This window comes from Pipra filicauda, unplaced genomic scaffold (assembly GCF_003945595.2).
Source record: "Pipra filicauda isolate LSUMZ 115617 unplaced genomic scaffold, ASM394559v2 scaffold45_size4122338_pilon, whole genome shotgun sequence".
NCBI lineage: Eukaryota > Metazoa > Chordata > Aves > Passeriformes > Pipridae > Pipra > Pipra filicauda.
In genome coordinates this window covers 3346299-3363542 of record NW_024104598.1, presented here as the reverse complement: position 1 = coordinate 3363542, position 17244 = coordinate 3346299, and the positions used below count along the sequence as shown (strand labels likewise).

The 17244-nt window shown below is 44.2% G+C and overlaps 1 long non-coding RNA gene across 1 annotated transcript in view; it reads right to left on the bottom strand.

The window, feature by feature from the left end:
• Positions 1-17244, bottom strand: part of LOC113993911 — an 89510-nt gene that overhangs the window by 33067 nt on the left and 39199 nt on the right. Inside the window, exon 2 of the long non-coding RNA XR_003542821.2 lies at positions 5234-5308. This is a non-coding gene — a long non-coding RNA (uncharacterized LOC113993911). The remainder of the gene's footprint in view (positions 1-5233; positions 5309-17244) is intronic.

Here is a 17244-nt window from a genome sequence, read left to right as displayed (position 1 = left end):
AGGCACATACTGATAGAAGAAAAACAACCCCTGTAATAGTTGGTTTCATTGTCTCTATAATAAAATGGGACCAAATTCTGCATCAACAACCAATTTCTGCACAACAGAAAAAACTTCTTTTGTAGTTACAAAATCTGTTTCGTTCCTCACTCCCTCACAACTGCACTGGCATTCTGAAGCATGGGGCACAGTTCAAAGCAATTATTGTTGTAAAATACCTTGGTTATCATCAAGGCCTTTGCTGTTGCACTCTTCAGAGTGTTGATCTCAGCCAGGGAGACACGTCCTATCTAATCAACTCCTGCTACAGGGAAAGGGGGAAAATAAGAGACAAATTCAGGTAGATCCTAGTGTCAAAAGAAGAAAACAAAAAGCAGCTTTTGTCACTCCCTCATGGAGAGGTCGAATGTCTTTTGTTTCACATCCTGTACTGTTTTGAGTTGACACCACTGGGTGATATTTGGGCCATGTCTGGTGGCTACATGTGCATTTATTGTAGTTATACTTTTCACTGTACCACTAAAAGCTGAGACACTAATCTATAAATCTGTGGTAAAAGAGAATTGCACTGTATGTTCTGGTGGTGTAGAGTTGTATAATATATACATACTTTCAAAAATCAGGGGTAACTAAGAAGTGAACTGAAAGCCATTCTTAAATATCAGCAGATGGAATGTGAGGAAGGGCTATTACAGACTGACACAAACAAGACTTCCTTATTTCAAGGTTCTTTCACACATTTTAGAACCAGATATTGATATAAAATATTTTAAAGATGCACATCGAAACCTTCAAGAACGTGCAGCAGCAACCTCCACCTAGGGCACAAGAATTACCCCCCACCATCACCCCAGAACTGCAAAGCAACTTGATGGCTTTTGTGCCTCTTTTTCAGTCAAGTAAAACTGTAAGAGTCCAAAAGGAGAATTTTAAAGTCAGTGAGAATTTTGACTGAAATAAGAAACAAAATCTCCTTTAACTCGAATTTGCCACAACGGAGTGAAAGTTTGAAAATACAGAGCTGGGCTACATGCAACCACAGAATTAAAATACTGGATAGGAAGGGGTGGTCCAGATGAATATAGCCATCCCTTTCCATGATATCCCTGAAAAATCCTGAAACAACAACTGTATTTCATGTTGCTTCACAACCTGAGGTGATGATAGTACAGTTAGAACTTTTTCAATGTGCCTTAGTAACTATTGTGTCTGGATAATAAAAGTTTTGACCAGCTGCAGATTCCATGTCCAATCTCTTATGTTTTTGACGAACTTCTTGGGCTTGAATAATAAATGCAGAAAAGCATAAGCAAAGGCACTGAATATCATTACCAACATTATCACACGAGCAGATTGCAAACCCCTCAGCATCCTAAAATGTGTTATTAGACTTAGACATTTTCCTGCCATTTTTTTCCTGTTTTCTAGGAGCACCAGCATTCCTGAGGTAGATACAGGTCTGAAAACTGTGGTTCTACTTGTATAAGTTACACAAACCAGCTCTAAACTCACCTGCTACTGGTACTGAAATAAAGCTTTGCTGAGAGTCCGTTGTTGACTTTGCTGAATTTAGAAATCAAAGGATGATTTCTTCTGAGTGACAGTGCTAGAAATTATAACATACCTGAATTAAAAATTAAATTATGCAAGATGCAAAGCTCAGATTTGCCATCAGAATTAAAGCTTTAATGAAACTAAAGACACTGACTGAAGGATTCAAACACAGCCAGAATTTTGGGGGGAGGCTGATCTGGCTAAGTCAGAGAAAGAGATAAGTCATAATGTGTGGGTCTGGATTCACTTCCATATTTCTCTGGTATTTGGGAATGTTTGGGTCTGAGGCTTTGTGCTGAAATGTCAGCCACTTATTATTATGATTTTAGTATCTATGTTTTAATTCTTTTCTAACACTTCAGTGGAACACAGATTTTTTATTAACTCAGCGCTGTCTAGTTGACTTTTCAAAGTAGCAACTGCAAATTAGATGATGAAGAACTGGAAACAATGTGAGGGTCAGCCCATGAGGAAAGTCCTGCAGTCAATTAGAGCTGGTTGAGGTCCTGGCCACCACAGCCAAAGCATGGGACTGAATTTGCATTTGATTCCAGATAACATCAGAAAATTTTTTCTATATCACCTGTTTTTTATGTAAATGAAGGGCTACAAATAACACCCTTATTTCCCAGGACTATTTAAAAGATAAATCAATGAATGCTTACAAATCATTTGGATTTTAGAGTGGATGGGAAGTGGGAGAGAAAAGGAAACAAGAACTCAGATGGACCAAGAGAAACAGCAAATTCTCTTCATTCTGTTTTCAGCAAACAACATAAGCCTGTGCTTAGCTCTGAGAATGTGCTTAAATCTACCCCAGTAAATGAGAGCTGAAGCCCACAGAGTTAATTATGTGCTTTTGTGATTTTCTGAACTGGACAAACTAACAGGTACAACTAAAAAATGCAGAGTATACATATAAACTTAGCTGAGCATGGCAAACAGTCTGAACCCTCAGCGCTCCTTCGTCAGTGTCCAAGCCTGGCATTGCCCTGTCTTTCCTGCCCTGAGTCACTGCAAATACTGGGTATGCCCAGATGAGGATCACAGGCAGCAACATTCAGGTACCTGAAAGCAGAATTTGTCTCACTGTACTTGAAAAGCGAGTTTTAAAAGTTCTCAAGGGTAGATGAAGAGCAGTGGAACAAACCACACCATTAGGGAGCCTGAATCACAACCTTGGATGCAGGACTTGGGAGCAGTGGGGATTTGGACTCTAGTTGAACTTTGCTACTCCTGCTGAAACAAAATTGAACTGGAATATGTCCTTTATCAGTAGTTATTTGATCAGCGCAGCAAATGGGCACAGGCTCAGCACTGTCTCAGCTCTGCCCTGCAAGAGCTCTCACAGTTATTTAAGGAGCATTCTTTCAATATACTTGAAAGAAAGTAACTCCTGGCCTGCAACATTGTCAGTCCTGTGCATCTCAGGATCTAACACGTTTTGGAGCTGGTTATCAGCTGTAGTAAAATCAACATTTTATAAGCTTCTATTCTTGTGCCATATTTGTAGAAGTTGCAATGCTATCACCGAACAAATGCCTCTTTCATTGCCTTTCTGGAAACATAAAGTTCCTTTAAAGCCCAGAAAATTAAATTGTGTTCGTCTGGGAGACGGCGTGTAGACAAAATCTCCTTCAAAAGTCAGAAGGCCCCTGAGTCAGAGGAAAGTTCAATTAATTTGTCAGAGAACTGAAAACAGATGATTTCAATCAGCAGCACGGGATGACTTCATGGCCGGCGCGCGCTGGGAAAGGCGGGAGCTCCGCTTCCAGCCGCACAAACAGGCAGCCCCGCAGGATTTGTGCTGCTCTGCAGCCCTGGTCCTGCTGTGCTGTGCTGAGCTGAGCTGAGCCGAGCTAAGCCAGGCCAAGAGGAGCTAAGCCAAGCCATGCTGAGCTGAGCTGAGCTGAGCCGAGCCGATCTGAGTTGAGCTAAAGTGAGCCGAGCTGAGCTAAAACGAGCTGAGTTGAACGGAGCTAAGCTGAGTTGAGCTGAGCTAAGCTGTGCAGAGCTGAGCTAAACTAAGCCGAGCTGAGCTAAGCTAAGGCAAATTGAGCTAAACCGAGCCGAGCTGAGCTAAGCCGAGCCGAGCTGAGCTAAACCGAGTTGAGCTGAGCCGAGCCGAGCTAAGCCGAGCGGAGCTGAGCGCGGCTCCGGGCCGGTGGCGATGTGCGCGGGGCGCGCGGGATGATGAATGGCCGGGATGCAGCGCCACCTCATTGGCTGCGCCGCCGGCGGGACTGGCCAATCAGCGGCGCGGCCGCTCCCGGGGCGGTGCCGCCCTGCGGTCCCCGCTGTCCCGTCCTGTCCCGTCCTGGTCCTGCCCTGTCCCGTCCTCTCCTGGTCCTGTCCCGTCCTGTGCCGTCCTGGTCCTGTCCTGTCCTGTCCTTTCCTGTCCCGTCCTGGTCCTGTCCTTTCCCGTCCTGTCCTGTCCCGTTCTGTCCTGGTCCTGTCCCGTCCTGGTCCTGTCCTGTCCTTTCCTGTCCCGTCCTGGTCCTGTCCTTTCCCGTCCTGTCCTGTCCCGTTCTGTCCTGGTCCTGTCCCGTCCTGGTCCTGTCCTGTCCTTTCCTGTCCCGTCCTGGTCCTGTCCTGTCCCGTCCTGTCCTGGTCCTGTCCCGTCCTGTCCTGGTCCTGTCCCGTCCTGTCCTGGTCCTGTCCCATCCTGTCCTGGTCCTGTCCTGTCCTGTCCTGGTCCTGTGCCGTCCTGTCCTGGTCCTGTGCCGTCCTGGTCCTGTCTTGCCCTGTCGTTTCGCGTCCCGTCCTGGTCCTGTTCTGGTTCCGTCATGGTCCAGTCTCGTCCTGTCCTGGTCCTGTTCTGTCCTCGTCCTGCCCCGTCCTCGTCCTGCCCCGTCCTAGTCCTGTCCTGTCTCTGTTCAGTTCTATCCCTGTCCCATCCCACTGCTCTCCCGTCCCGTCGCTCTCCCGTCCCGTCTCATCCTTGTCCCGTCCCGTCTTATCCTGTCCTGTCCCTGTCCCGTCCTTGTCCTGTCCCGTCTTGTATTACCCGTCACTGTCCCGTCCCGCCGCTGTCCCGTCCTATCCTTGTCCCGTCCCGTCTCGCCCGCCCTTCCCTGCAGCCCGTCTCTTGCCGCTTCCCGGCTCCCGGCGGTGCGAGCGCGGCTCTGCCATGCGGGCTCGGGGAGCGACTGCCCTGATGCCGGGGTCGGGACACCGGGATAGGGACGCCGGGGTCGGGGAGCCGTTCGGCGGCACACGCCGGGGGAAAGCCCGGTTGTCGGGAAATAAACCCCATGGCCGCCGGCAACCCCTTGTCTTATGCATCCCACGACCAGGAATGTTCCCCGCGGCCGCGAGCTCCGGCCGCGCTCGCTGTTGACCGCGGAGCTGCAGCCATCGCCCCCTCCCTCCCTCCTGTTGGCGGGGAGGCCGCGGCCACGATGCTGAAATCCACGTTGCACGATAGAAAACACCGGGTCAAACCCTCCCACTTCACCTGTGTCTGTCCTTTGGGTAAGAAATGAGCCAAACCCTTACCCACGGTCTTCAGAGACCTTACCGATGCTCTGCTATTAGGTGGGATGTAGCTACTGTTATTCTAGAGAAATTCGAACTCAACTGATCTGATTTGCTCCCCTGCATTTGCTGGGTATCCTGATTTTCCACCTGCCTTGTGTTGTCAGGGGATTTGCAGCATGTCAATATTTAGCAAGCTCACCTGTTTCCTAGAGCACTGCACTGCAACTGCAGGGAAAGTAATGCTTCAAACTCATCCTTCCTTTTCACTGGGGACCTGTATTTACAAGACAAAAAGAGATCATCCTAAATAAGGAATAACCATTTATTACTGTGGCAGCTGTTTTCCTATTTTATCCCCATCCTTAATTTTAAAATTATTTATAACCCTAAATTAATTGTGTTTATTATTGCCACTTGGTCGTCCAAAACCGTGGCAGAATAGAAGTCACCAAGAAATGAGCATTTTAGGTACGATATATAATATGGGTTTACAACCCCTCACAACACCACATTTTAAAAAAAGGAAGAAACAGGTATTTAAGTCTCTTTCCCTCCCCCCCCCCCCTCAAACTGGATTAGCTTTCTGGCACTTCTCCACCAGCTATTAATGCTTCTCCAGTTTTGACATTGCAGAATCAGACTGACCATGTGGCAGATTTGGACTGTAAGAATGTCTGAATACATAATGATTCCTTGTCTTTTCCCCTAAGGAGACAACTTTTATGAACAGAAAGAAGGAACAATCACATGAAAAACAGGGAAAAGCCCTTTAAAGGATTCCAGGGAAACACCTGCTCCCATATAATATGCTTTTTCCTACAAATATATGTTGTTACTTCCCTCAAACACAGGATTAAATGAAAATGAACTAAAAATTACTGTAGTTTGAAATAACTGTAGTACACCATTGTTTCTAAATCAATTCACAAAGCTTTTCCCAAGTTCTACTGAAATTCCAAGATTTAGAAACTCAACCTGAACAGAATCAATATTTAGCAGGTTTCTGCAACCTATCCAAGTCTGTTTAGAGAAGGAAATTATTATTTCTCTGCCTTACTTGTTACTTGAACGGACATAACACTCCCTACAAATTTAGCTCACAAAAAAGAGTTGAGCTTTTTGCCAGGTTCAGCTTTCCAATGTTGACTACAATTTCCTGAAAAGCAAACTTTTTTTCTACCCTGGAGAAAAGAGCGTGGTTCAGATTAAGCAACTCTTGGTGCAGTTACACTGAGCAAAATAAGCAAACGGTGGCAGGCAGAACAATTTACAGCTCTGCATAACAAACTCTTGGAAACAGTTTGCTATTTTCAGAATTAAAGGTATAATTAGCAAGAGAAAAATCTGCCATTCCACCTTATTCCTTGAGTGTTTTCTCTGTGGCAAGAGGGGCTGATGCACTGCTTTTTCTTTTAAAGGTATGTGGCTCAGGAAAGGGTTTTATGTCATAAATTTAGGTGTCAAAATAATAGGTGGGTAATATTAGGGGGCTTTACTATTTCATTACTGCTCGAAGTACTTTCTGTACTTTTACAAGAGTATTGTTTTTACACTTTACCCAAGAGTTGTTTCTTTCCAGGATATCTTTGTGGGCTCTTTTAATCTGACAACAATGGAGAAACTTTCTCTGCACTGAATATAATACACTGTATGACAAGCATTGTTGGCTTTACTGGTCCCTGTTGGATATCCAGTGCTCACTGGACCTTGCCAATACCATGCTGATAATCAAACACAGTTAAACAAGGAGTAGCTCACACAAAATCCACTGGGGTCAGTGAAGCATCACTAGCTTCTTGCTGGTGATAAGTGGTGGAAGACAAAGCATCCAGTTGAAAGGCTGAAAATAGGGTATGAAAATACTTCAGCTCTCAGGTAAGATAGAACCAAGAGGAGAAAGCACATGTAGAGTTCTTACATAGACACATATCCAGTGAGAAACAAACCTGCACTGAGGATAAGCTGCCTGGGGCAATGTCTTCTGCTCAGGTAGAGGCAGCCACTGCCAGCAGCATTTGCCCTGCAGGATCAGAACCCAGCTGGTTTCTCATACCAGCTCCACCTGTTATCCAGTGTCTCCACTAAAATTCAGTTTGCCTTTGATACCCAGGAGCCTTGAACCAGCTTAGAAACGGGTGACATCAATTCCAGCCCTTCCCACCCCAGTCTCCTGACATCTGGACTGGTGGTCTAATCACCAAGTCACTGAAAACACAGAGTCTCTCTTAGATGGCAAGTTTTGTCCTTGCCTATTTGACTTCAATTTAGCACTAACTAAGCGCTGACAGAAGGCAGATAAAATGGTTGTTATAAACTGCCAGAAAAAAACTTCCATCCAGCTCCCACCAAAGGGAACAGAAAAGTGACTGATGACTTCAGAGGATAATCAACAAGTGGTAAGGATGGAAGCTGGTCAAGTGTGCTGCAGATACCTCAGTCTAACACAAAATAAAATGTATGTCCACAATGGACAGGCTACTCCCCATCTACCCACCGTCCTTCTCCACAGGTTGATATCTTGGAATCAGTGCCTGGCCAGTGAATGGCTGGACTGTTGCTCAGATCCCCTTTGGTGTCTAAAATGGGCTGGTACTCCACAGCCTCAGAAAGCACTGGGATTTCCAGGATTCCTCAAAGGCAGTGAAAGATCTGCTGCTCCCTCTGCTCTGATTGTCTCCCCTTTATTCCTTCAGGAAGGTCTGGCAACTCTCGCATCTTCTGGCTCCTTGGGCACCCTGTCCCCTTCTGATCAGCACATGCTTATATATGATCTGACGTAAAATTAATTTCTCTGGTTTCTCAGTACCTGAAAAGACCTAACCTGATATGACTTCTTACAAAGCAGTAAACACAAAAATTAGTACGAAATAATTTCTCAAGAAATAAAGAAAAATACAACAAAAACAGAAAGAAAGTACTTTTAAAAGTGTATAAAAGAGGGTACTGTCAGTCTTTCTACAAAGTCAGGGACAACATTATTACTGGTTCCAGGGGAAGCAGTAATGCTCTTGAAAAATTTTGTTTGCTGCTGGCATATGTGAGCCTGCACATGGTTGTGTTGTAAAAGCAAGAATAGATTTACAGTCATAATCTTTCCAAAGTTCAAGCTCTAAAGTTAAAACTCTACAAGTGTCTGAATCCAAGCAGATAATCCCAGTCTTCAAGTCTCAGCCATTGCTATAAAATTATATTTGTACTATTTATGGAATGTGCAGATACAGGGGAAATGTATTTATGGCTGTTTTGACTAGTTCTGCTGTATGCTTGGAGAAGAAACCGTGGAATTTGGGCTTTGGCATTTTGGGCACTGGGCAAATTAGAGGGCCCCTAACTCTCTGGATTGCCATTTGCTGCTGTGTGGTTATCAGGTCAGCCAGGCATCTCTGGTTGGAAGCAGAATATGATTCTCAGCAACAGCCACGTCCTCTTCCTCTAATTATCTGTGCTAATGATCTGTAAAGTGTGTGCCCAGCTTCTCTCCCTTGACTTCAGGAAATACTGACACACGTTGGAAAAGCTACCTGTCATCTTTGAATTGGAATTAGATTCAATACTTTGTATTGAATTTACTGTTTCTGTTGAAGTCAAATCTTTCCCCTACACTTGGAATGAAGTAACTTTTGTCATGGAGAAGTAAGGTAGCTAAATCCTTTCACTATGCCAATAAATTAGACTTCTGCTTTTCTATCGCCTTGGAAATCAGCTTCTTGGAGCATTTTGGTATTAAGCAATGATGTCAGACATAGATTCTTCAGTTTCTTTGTATTATATTCAGTAAGATAAAAAGTACTGAGTATTTGTTAAAGCTCAAAGAATACTGCATAGCCTGTTGGTTTGGTGAAGATGGTTCACAAGTGTGGAGTCCTGGGTCCTCCAGTGAGCATGAGGAAGCTGTTTGCTACTTCAACCACTCTTTCCCTGTGAGAAGGACACAGGTCCTGCAGGGAGCAGGGGCTTTGGGACCTGTACAATGCACTCAGGCTGTGGCTTTACAGGGTTAGAGGGGCTAGTACCAGATTAAAAATGCCACAGCTGTGTGACACAAAATGTAGATCATTCACATGGTCTCAGTTGTCCTGCAGTCTGTTGAGAGGCTCATTTTTCACTGGCAGGATTCTCACTGGAGCAGGTACTGTCTGTTTGCACTGTTCAACTTAGTCCTCCATCAAGTGCTTCCTGTCCCTTCAAAACTGGCACAATGGTGGCATAAACTGCATTTCATGGGCTCTGGCAAAGGCAACAGGAATGTGACTCAGTGCTCAGGCCTGATACAAATCCGGTGGATACAGCTGGGTGATTGGACAGCTCACACATTCACTGTTCATGAAAATATGATCATGTCTTATGACTAACTAAGAGATCGTATGATTAGTTAGTACAGCACTGTATCTGCTGTTACACACCCTGAACTGATTTATTACACTGTTCATCTCTGGGTGTTCTTGAGAACACCGAGAGCAGGTTATCCCCCCCACCCCTGCATGGATGGACCTGCATGCCCCTCTCACTGACACTACTGCTCATCTGATTCCTTTGTGAGCTAATTCAGCTCAGGGAAAAAAAAAAGGGGGGGGGAGAAGATATTTAGGTATCTGCTGGCATAGGGACCTGAATTAGCTTCCTAAGGGGTTGCATGAGCTCTAGCCCTGGCCTAAAAATTCAGTGTCCTGCTCAGGAAAGGGAGAGTATGGATTTGCCTCTTTCACTGGCAGCAAGCTGTTCACTCACTTCAGCCACCCACGTGACTCAATCCAACCATTTTTGCCCACTGGTCCAAAAAAAGGGTCATTTTTAATATAAAAATATAGTTCCACTCATTTTCAGAACATATCCTTCCCAACACTGGCAACACTGTTGCAGTATTATGGCTTTATTGGAGGGAATGCAGAACATTTTCTGCAGTAATTCAGAATGCTTCCTTTCTGAGCAGGAAGAAAAAGAATAATCATAAACCAGCATTGTAGTGAGTAATTAACCACACTTATTTTACCATCATTATTTATTTGTATATGCTGGTAGCACTTAAGAGAATCCAATCAAGAATCAGGCCTCCATTGTGCAACACACTAAACAAACACATAATAAACAACCAGCCCATGCCATCAGTGACTCTATATACTTGAGGTTTTTTTAAAACCTTCAAATTGGAATATTTTGGATGAATCTAGACATTCCAAAATGAAGCTTCTAAAGTAATAAGTAAAGGAGATTGTATTGGAAAATGTCATGATTGCATTTAAATAAATTGGCCTAGTTAGATTAAATGAACAGCTTTTAAAGAAGTAATTCTTCCTTCATTCTGAGCAGAGGTTCTGTCACAGACCACCAGTGCTCAAAGCAAAGAGCCTGTGAGAAACAGCTGGATTGAGTGAAAAATCAAGAAACAGCCTGATAGGCAGTCAAGCCCATTTAATTATGCTTGCTAATTATATTTCCCATGATAATTATATACAGTATTTAAATGCAGCATGCTATTTCCTGTTCGGCGTGATTAAAAACACCCCCGTGATTGGTGCAGAGACCTCGGTGGAGCACACGACGTTTCAGATGCTGCCGATAAGCCCCCCCTGCTCCCTTTCACAGGCAGGAAAAGCGCCTCAGCCGGGATCTGAGAGGGGGCCGTGGGCAGAGCAACCGCACGGGCACCTCCAGGGCACGGGAGAGCTGCTCCTCACCTGAGAAAAGGCTCCCAGATAACCCCCCCCCCCCCGAGTATCTGCTGTATCTGCGCTGGTGGGTCAGAATATTTAAATCCGGGTCCTTCGAGTTCAGCATCTCGCTCCTTATTAGCACATCTGAAGGAGGCTTGTAGAACACCCAAGACTCCGAGGGAGCAGGAGCCAGAAATCCCTCCTCTCCTTTGCCCTTTCATTACTGGTGATTATTATTTAGAGCGATGACAGTGCCCAGGTCCTCACAGGTGTTGTGCTCCATACCTACTCCATACCTACATCAGAGAATAAGGAAGCTGGAGGGGAAAAGGAAAAGCAGGCAGCAGAGAAATATGATCTGGGGGAAATCGTGCTGCTTTGGGAGTAGGATTGTGTCCTGCAACAGCAACGTGCAGAGACATGAGGCCTCTGCAAGCTGCTTTCATGGAATCATGGAATGGTTTGTGTTGGAAGGGATCTTAAAGCTCACCTAGTTCCAACCCCCTGCCATGGGCAGGGACACTTTTTGCTATCCCAGGTTGCTCCAAATCCCACTCAATCCGGCTTTGAAGATTTCCAGGCATGGGGCAGCCACAGCTTCTGTGGGCAACCCATTGCTCTCCCTCCAAGTCTTATTTCTTAGGTGTATCCAGGAGTCTGTAGGATTAAGACACCTGGCCTCAGGGAGAGAATAGGAAGGGAATAGCTCATTTCATCACGTGGATGTTGCTTAGAGGAGAGATTTGGACTTCCCAAGTCCGAGCCCTCTCCCAGGACGGGAAGTGCAGCAAAAATCCTCTGAATCAATTTTTCGCTTTAGAGTTGCTGAATTCACACACTCTGGGTTTTTTTTACCAGACATGAGATATTTGTCCTTGTTAGGAAACCATGGCATTTAGTTTATAAGCATGTTCTCCTGGACAATCCCAAAAGGGAGGTATTGCTTCTTGAACTGCTGCAAAGGAAAATGCTTCCAGGAGTTGGCCTTTGAACTGAGTTTCTGCTTCATTTAACTGCTGAATTTGACAGCAGTAGAGCTCCCATTTTCTTTATGGAATTAAATGCTTTCACTTCTGATCAACACAGGCCAAATGTATTTGCAAGACTGCAGGATACTCCATGGAAGAGTTATTAATATTACATTAGATCTAAATAAGCTGAATATTATATGTATTTCTGGGGACAACTACAGATCATGTTCCAATTAGGCAGAATACAATGGGAATATAGAACAAGTTTTTTACTGTGGATGCAGCTACAACCTCAACATTTAAGACAGAAATATCAACCCCTCAAATCTTGAGAATGTTTCTTATTGGAATCAGCAAGTAAAATTGGAAAGGAAAACCTCAAGTGAGACTCTGAGCCATCCCATTGGATAGAGCTTTTTTAACAGGGAAAATCAGACAGAAGTAGCATTTCAACTACTCATCTCATTACAGGTAGAGAAGGGACATGAACACTTATTAATGTCCTCATTTTGTCAATAAAAGAAAACACAGTCTGTGAGATAAGAGAGCACAAGCAGATGGAAACTTCTGCTTGTCAAAGGAACACAGTAATTCATCCATCTACTGCTAAAGGTTCCAGGCAAGATATTTAGCAAACATTGACTGAAAATGAATGCGGAGTAATTTTTAACAATTTCTCTGTTTTCATCATTCTTGCAATTTCAAGTACTCTTGATAAGCCAGCACAATAAGAGACAGCTGATCTGTTATGCCAGTGTAATTCCTATATGGAGGAAGTGTTTATTAATCCTGAATAATTCCAGATTTACACCACTCTGATTGAGAGGAGTATCTGGCCCTGAAACATTATACAAGGCAAGTATTTACATCTGGGAGCACATAAGTACCAGAAACACCAGAACCTTTGATTTTTTAAAAACCCCTATCATTCAAACTGATTAAGACATGTGTCTCAATTTACTGGTTTGAGGTTTTCCAGTTACATTCCCTAACCCTCTCTCTCCTCTATGTTACTCCTTCCTGCCTCCCTCACTCCTTCTGAGAGAGAAAATGTGCCTTTTAGGCCTTTCAAAACAGTTTAAAGTCAGACCTAAAGCTCCATTCCCATCTCAATCCCATGAACCAAGCTGCTTGCACTGTTTCAGCAGTTAATTAACAATGAATGCCTGCCTTTGGAGACTGAGTGAAGCAGGGTGGGGATAAAAGATGAAGAAGGCTGAGGACAGACATAACAAGAATAGGGAGGGAGCAAAGTGGGTGGCTTATCAAATTCCACAAATACCAGACGTGGAGAGGTGTTGATTTGTTGCTGGGAAAACCCTGTTTGTTTATGGAGTTTAATCACCTGTTTTATGTTTGTTGTTTGAAACATATGGGAGACAATGGGGATGTTTGCCCACAGTGTACTGAAATACAGTACAGTAAGAGCCGTACACACAGGAATTTTAAGTCACTGCTATGTGTAAATTAGAAGAGCTCAGATCATTAACAGCCTGCTCAGGCTGTGTGAAGGAGGCACCCAAGAATGTGCCCAAGGTTGACAGTCAAAAAAAAAAAAAGCCTCGTTTGTGATCCATAAAACAAATATAATTCTTTGAGGTGAGGTGAAGAAATCTGAAAACAATGCATCCCACACTGCCCTAATATCTGTCAGCAAGGCACTGCCTATCACATAGTTTGGGCTTCTTTTCCTTGCACTACATCTCTGGGTTTTTTTCTTTTTTTTTTTTTTTTTTTTTTTTTTTTTTTTTTTTTTTTTTTTTTTTTGTTTGTTTTTTGTTTTTTGTTTTTTTTTTGTTTTAAAGAGGCAGCCAGAGCGAGTGGGCAAGAGCAGAGCTCTGCATCACCAGAAAAGAAACACCAGTTCACTTCCTGTTTCTGAACAGCTCCACTGCTTGTGCTGCTTGTAGCAGAAGACATTTTTGCATCCTTTGTGCCCTCCCCAGAGAGCACCATTCACGTGCCCCATGTATGAACTGTGCCACTGGCCTGCAAAAGGACTCTCCTACTTTAATATTTTCCCACTTTGGTCCAATCCTCCTGTTTGTCCTTTTGCTTCACCTCTTCCTTGTCTGATTTTAACCTGCTATCTGATTTTCTCTTCTAGCACTGGAATTCACACCTCCACTGTCCCTTCTGGTTTCTGTACTGCTTTTTTTTCTCCTTAGAATTCTCTGTTCTCTTTGCTTAAGGACTCATATCCAAAAACATTTCATTCCTTTTCCTCATCAATATGCCAACTCAGCAGCATCTTCAGCCACCTCTCAAAACTCATGAGACCTTATCATGGAATCAGAGAAATCAAGGCTTTCCTGGTAAAAGCCCAGCACTCATTCCAGCCAAACCTCACCCTCCATCTCTGAGCTCTGTTAAAATTTCAGCTTCTTCCCCTAATTTTTCAGGGATGCCAGCATCCCTCTCCAATAAGGCAAACACACAAAGAAGCACTTTTGTCTTTATGTTTTCACCACAAATATCTGTAAAGTCGCTCACTTGCCTTTCTTCAACCCTTTCTCAGATAAAATGATCCCCGAACAACCCCGTGAAAAAAGAAACTGTAGCTTTACCTGACACTGATCACTTGAAACAGCTTTTTTCTTTGTGTGTAAACATTTTTCAGCTAGAGCTAAACCTGGAACCTCTTGGGGACAGGGACCATCTATGTGTGCAGCTGCTAACACAGATAATTCCTGTTCCACGTGTAAGTGGAAACATGTCAATATAAAAAACCCACAACAACAAATATCTAACAAGTTGTTCTAAGAATCTCAGCTTTCATTTGCCATCAGAAGGAAACTATTTACCCTCAGTGTTGCCATAAAAAAACGTTGCCATGAAGGTCTATATTCACTGAGAGGCTCTGAAATAAGAGAAAACTCAACATCCTTTTTTTTTTTTTTTTAAATATTGATCTTGTAAGTCTTATTCTAGACAGTCTGATTCAAGAGTTTTGCATGTTTGGGGCTGGCTGTACTGGATCAATCCAAATGAAAAGAGAGCACATCCCCTCCACGGGACAAGGTCTTACGAAGTTCATGCCATTCATAGTTTGTTTCCAATTCCTAGGGCAAGTAAGTGTTTATTATTTTGTTAAAAGAGGAGGAAAACATCATCAGCATCACTTAAGTGATGTGGCTCGTATTGTTGACATGTTTTGGTAACAGCAATAGTGTTTGCAATGTCGGAGTGATTAATGGTGGAGGCTCCAGGCTGACACCGAGCTCTGTGTGTGTGTGTCTATGTGGGCAGGGTCAGAAGCATCACCCTTTATTGAGGGAGGGTTTTGTGAACCTGGATTTTAAACTCAAGCCCTGGGTTTAGGCGTAGTAAACTTGTGAACTGTTTTTCAGAAACCGGAATCCTGATCGGGTTTCAAATTTTGCAATATTTTGATTTTTTTTTTTTTTTTTTAATGGAGAGCATTAAAACACAAGCCTTGAACATCTACACTTGCAGAGATCACAGACTTCGGGATAAAGCCGGTGTGAGGGGTTTCTGACCGAGGCACATGGCAGAAATAGGGTTCTTCCACAGACAAAAGGTTCCACGTGAAATGGAAACTGTGCTCTTGCACAGCCTCTGAACAAGGCAGCAGGGCAAAGTTACTCCACTCCTTGGAGATGGTTGTTTATCTTCATTCTGGCTCCATGTGGGTGATGAAGTTGGTGCTTAGATTTCATATAACTTCTTCTCAATTTAAAACCAGTGTGATGTTCAGAGTCTTGGACTTCTCAACTCTGGTCTATAAATGGCTCCTGTTAAATGATCAAAGGCATATAAATGATGTAGGAATCCAGATTCTGTTTTCCAAAGGGATTTGTCCATATATTAGGAATGTATGAACTTAGCACACTTAGGCAATAAATCTAATTAATTTCAGGAAGGTTCCTAGGTAGCTCTGAGATTTTGAGAAAGCAGCTCTTTGTCTAATGGGCTGAACCTTTTCTTGTTTCCCTCATCATTACAATTAAGTGAATCTTGACTGTCTGCCATCATCTTAAACGTGCTAGAATTCAACCAGCAAAAATAGAACAGTGACAGTCACAGTGGACATCTAACTTGCTTTTTCCTCCCACCGAAATGATGTTTTTGTATTTTTTCCCGTGAGTACAAAAGGAGCTGAGTTCACCTAGAGAATTCGTTTGTCCGTGGGGCAGGAATGGTTCAAATTGAGCTGGGACCATGTAACATTTGCTTTTATGTGTCACATCATCTCAGACAGCAACACCTAAAACTCTGCAAGAGAAGACCCTGCTCTAGGCTCTTCAGCTCCGCTGTTTTCGTGGAGTCCCTCCATGAAGCTCGGCCAGTTTGCTGTAACAATGTCTCGAAGTTATTTATACAACTTCTTGGCAATTCAGACCAACCCCTTTTTTGTTTGGCTGAAACTGTTCAGACCAGCAGCAGCTGGTTCTGGCTGTGAAGTGGCTTCCCTGCATCAAAGTTTCTCTTTATGTACACCAACATAAAGTTATTGAAGTCAGTGGTAAGTGACACAAGAGCATGACTGTCCTCCAAGGGGACAATGTCCTCCTGAGATCAATCAGCTTCTGCTTCAGCGTGTTCTCCGTCAGACCGGGCTGGGTTTGCCACGAGCACCCAGAGTGAAAAATTCCATTGGGATTCCAAGGCCTGTGTTTTCAAACCTTTGGAAAAGGTGGCCCCTTTCTGACACACTTGTTTCCATGCAGCCCCCCGAGTCAGCAGCCGTTTGTGTCCCACAAGGAGAGCAAGACAATTTTGGCTTTGGGGGTAAATCTCGCTCCCCTTCTCTGGAGGGACGGAGATGCTGCCAACAATTAAGGCACTGAAAAAGCAATTCCCTGTTCTCTAGAGAGCACAACCTCTTGCCACCAGTAATTAAGTCTCCCGTGTGGCTGTGGTTTTGCCAGCACAGCCCTCCAGCGGTGCGTTCCCACTCCTCGTCCCTTGCCCCGGGGTTGCAACACATCACTCCCCCTGCTACACCAGTACAGCCATGGATGCATCTGTGCAACCAACTGGGGCGGGGAGTAAGTCCAGCTTAAAAATAGCCTGGCAGGGAAACACTTAGTTTTTTGTGTGTCTTCCTCCAAATTGGATCAAGTTCCCGATCCCTCTCACAGCAGAGCCACAAAGCAACACTCCGGGAGGACCGAGGGGCCGGTGCACTGCAGGAGGGAGGATGAAACAGGCGGTAGGAAAAGGCTGGAAAGGGAATACCAGAAGCCAGAATTGGTGTTGAAGACTTAATCTTGTGAAACCACAGCCTCACTCTTCCAGCCAGGAAAAAGTCAGCAGCTGCTGACCAGCACTGTTTTTTCTAACACTTCAGAGCCCCCTTTGAACTCCTTCGTGGCCCTGGGGGGATTGTAGCCCACAGCCAGGGAAACTCTGCCCTAGGCTGGCCATTCGCTCTTAGTGCACTGGGACCAATTTTCCAAGGAATAGGAATTTCCCTGACTGCTGGCACGCAAAATCTCTCTGCTGGGGAACGTGCCTCTTTCCACCCAGCATGGTGAGAAATCCCGAGAATTCTGGTGGGGAAAAATGTAAGAGGTCAAATATAGCTCTGGCGAGAAAATTGTCTTCCCCCACAACATGTCTTG